This window comes from Theobroma cacao, chromosome 9 (genome assembly GCF_053813885.1).
Source record: "Theobroma cacao isolate CCN51 chromosome 9, ASM5381388v1, whole genome shotgun sequence".
NCBI lineage: Eukaryota > Viridiplantae > Streptophyta > Magnoliopsida > Malvales > Malvaceae > Theobroma > Theobroma cacao.
Window position 1 is genome coordinate 19,082,055 of NC_142647.1, and position 3,998 is coordinate 19,086,052.

The 3,998-nt window shown below is 35.1% G+C and overlaps 1 pseudogene; it reads left to right on the plus strand.

The window, feature by feature from the left end:
- The first annotated feature begins 1,452 nt into the window (after nt 1-1,452).
- On the plus strand, nt 1,453-2,806 carry LOC148760813 (uncharacterized; annotated as a pseudogene).
- The last annotated feature ends 1,192 nt before the right edge of the window (nt 2,807-3,998 follow it).

The following is a 3,998-nucleotide window of genomic DNA, read 5'->3' on the forward strand; positions in this document are numbered from 1 at the left end:
ATGTTTCCTTCCTTTGGCATTTTAAGCATTTAGAGTTTACGAAGGTAAATTTCCATCCTATTGTCAGAGAAGCTTAATGGAAGCTTTGCACAGCAAGGATGTAGGTCATGTCCAGGTTATGTGAGCACTGGTCGAGGAACCCTTGTATAACTTTTCCACAAGGGTCACAGATTCTAACATGTCGTCGCGGATTTTCCCTGTAAAATTTGAAATGACAATTTTGTAGAAGTTGGTGAGAATGGGAAGGAAGATTAATTCCACATTCCTTGCCCAGAAAGAAATTGTAGTCATTGTTGGGGCATTTGTAGCACAGTCCAAACCCTGGCTCTTTACACCCATCGCGATAGTAAGGGACTTGGCTATGTTTCAGCTCAAGCTGATGTGGGTGACTCTGGTGATTTATTCTTAGCAGAGTCGGCGTATCTAGTCGATTCTTGCCAACCTTTCTGTAAAAAAAAAAAAAATTATTGAATTTATTAACTTAGTCAAGGTACAAATATGTATATATATATAGAAAGAAAATTGGTGGGGGTGACCTTACATGGTAGGCCAAATTTATCAATTGAAAACAAATAACTATACATATATGTATTAAAAGGAAGAATAAAATCAAGATATACAACCTTTGTTAGCAGATCAATAAGGCAAGGATATGATTTCAAATTAACAAAGGAAAATTTTTTCTTGAGCTGAGTGGCGGAGGCCCCAACCCAATAAATACAGTGAAATGAAAGGCCGGTGTAAGAAATAGAGACGGAAGTTACTTCCAGAGTTCCGCGTCATTTTTTTTCTTCTTTACAAACAAAGATCGATCAAATTAACTAGAAATTTCGCATTGAACCATTCTTGAATATTGTAATGCCAAAGATTAAATTTTTGAAAGAATTAGATTAATAAATCATTATTGTAGGGCCTTGACTACTCTCATTTTCAACTTAAATGAATATTATATATATCTTCAAAGGTAAACCTACCTGAAACATGTAATTTAATTGATATTTTTAAGAATAACTGTTAGCATGAGCTGTAATTATTAATTTTTAAGAATATTTTAGAAAGAATATTTTAGAAAGAATATTTTCCTATTTTCATTTTACTTTGCTTGTACTCCAAGGAAGTCTAGGGTTAGAATACTTCCTTATTTACTATTTTCTTTACTTGCACACCAATCAGGTTTAGGTTTAGTTGGCTATTATAATTACTTTACTTGCACACCAAGTAAGTTTAGGTTTAGTTAGCTATTATAAAAAGCCCCTTATGTAATTCTTTATTTTTGATTAAGCAGTTTAATTCTTTATTTTTGATTAAGCAGTTTAATTCTTTGTTTAGATCTTGAATATTTTTTACATGGTATCAAAGCAGTTTTAATCCGAAAAGAACTCTTTAATGCAAATCTCGTACTCAAAAATCACCATCACATTTTTTTTCTTTCTTCTATTCATCTAAAACGACATGGTAGAAACCAATTCCATTGTTTCAACTAAACCAAGCAATTCCATGGTTCCAACCGTACCCGGTAACCCAACACCACCAATTATTATCCATTAAGATAATTAAGTGTTTCTTACCAGTATTACACTAGATGAGACAAATTACTCATTATGGTCTCAACTCATGCAGATGCGTATTGGCGCTCGCAGCAAAGCTGGCTACCTCACTGGAGAAGCAAAAAACCTACACCTGGAGATCCGAATCTTGGAACATGGATTACTGAAGATCACAAAGTGAAAGGCTGGCTTATTGATTTAATGAGTCCATCACTGATGCAACGATTTATTCATCTTCCCACAGCCAAGGAGATATGGGAAGCTTTATCGAAAACCTTCTATGATGGTTCGGATGAGACTTGTATTTTTGAATTGAATCAGATATCTTTCTCTACCAAATAAAATGGTCGACCATTATCTATATACTATAATGAACTTGTGGCTATTTTTCAAAAAATTGATCACAAGACTATATCGCAAGAAGGAACAGTTGAAGGTGTAGTTCAATTGCATTCCGTGATGGCTAGGCTTCGAGTCCATATTTTTCTAAGTGGACGTGATTCTGAATTTGATCATGCCAGTGGAGAAATCTTACAAAAAGATCCAAAACTTGATTTGGAAAGCACGTATGCATATGTCAGGAGAGAATATCAACAAAGACAGACGATGAGAAGCTCTCGTCCGAATCTTGAGGGCACAACTATGCTAGCCAATTGAACTCGGCAAGGACCATCGTCTAGCTCCTCAAAGAATCGAAGCAATCAATCAACCAGAAAATCTGACATTTTGGTATGTACTTATTGTGGTGAAACAAGTCATTTGAAACAGCGATGTTATGAAATCATTAGCTATCTTGAGTGGTAGGACTTTACAAAGAAATCTAGAAAGAAAATTGAAGGGAAAGCCATGGTGACATCCGCTGAAGAAAAACAATCGAAGCCTACAGCAAACATTGCCTACTCAGGTATGGGTGGTGAGGCATCAGTATTCTCTGCAACTTCTAAAAATAATACTTGGATTATTGATACAGGTGCATCTGACCATATGACTAACGACTTTAGTTAGTTACAATCAATCCTTCATTCTTCTTAATTTTTTATCTCCACAGCTAATGGTGTACATGTCTTGTTATTAGAAAAGGATCTATCATATTATCTAATACTCTTACATTGGATACAGTTCTTGTTGTTCCATCCCTTGAATGTAATCTTTTGTTTTTACCAAATTACCTCTGCTCTTGATTGCACTATAACCTTTTGGCCCTCATTTTGCAATTTTCAAGACATTCTTACTCAAAAGATTTTTGGTTATGGTGTTAGGTGGGGCAAACTCTACTATTTTAAGTTAACAGAAAGTGGGAGGCCAAAATTAAGCAAGGTGAATCTAAGTAGTAGTAAAGACAAGGCTCGAGCGACTATATGGCTATGGCACCGAAGATTAGGACATCTTTCTTTCAGTTATCTTAGGAAGTTACAACCACATCTATTTTCAAGTTTGAATTTTTTAGATTTTCATTGTGATATTTGTGAACTAGCTAAGAGCCATCGTATTTCTTATCCACCAAGTTTGAATAAAAGTTCAGAACCTTTGGCGGTTATTCACTCTAATGTTTGGGGTCCTATAAAAATTCCTTCTATCTTTAAAGCTTATTACTTTGTTACATTTATTAATGAACGCACTAGAATGACTTGGGTATCTCTACTTCAAAATAAAAGTGATGTATGCACAGCATTTCAAAAATTTTAGACTATGGTGGGCACTTCATACCGAAAGGAAATTCGTGCTTTAAAAATGGACAATGGTATTAAGTATGATGGATCTTTTAACGATTTTTTGAGCCATCATGGGATTTGTCATCAGACTTATTGTACCTATAATCCACAGAAAAAATGGATTGGCAGAGAGGAAAAATAGATAGATATTGGAAATGGTTCGTGTCTTTCTCCTTGGCATGAACATGCCTCGATTTTATTGGGGAGAAGCTGTAAAATCTTCTAACTACCTTATTAACCGAATACCTTTTCGGGTAATAGACTTTCAAACCCCTCAACAAAAAATGTAATCTTTACTTTCAGCTCCCCATCTCCTTAATCTTGAACCACATGTTTTTGGTTGCATTGCATATGTTCACATTCCTAAAAACTTACGAAATAAACTTGATCCACTTGCAAAACGATGTGTCTTTGTTAGCTATTTTGATTTTCAGAAAGGGTATAGGTGCTATGACCCTCAAACCCGTAAATTACATGTAACCTTGGATGTTTCTTTTTGTGAATTAAAGCCTTATTATTCAGGGGGAGTCTCTAGACCTTCTCTTCAAGGGAGAGCGTTAGTAAAGAGAATGTGTTACAATAAGGTGGTAGAGGATAGGAGTTTATGGAGTTAGAGGAAGTGACTGAACATTTTGGGAAAAGTGTTCAACAATGTTGTGATAGTATTCATGAAATTGAGAGTGAGTTAGTTCTTCCTGCAAGTGAATCAGGTGCTTCCGTTACAAAGTCCTCAAAATTT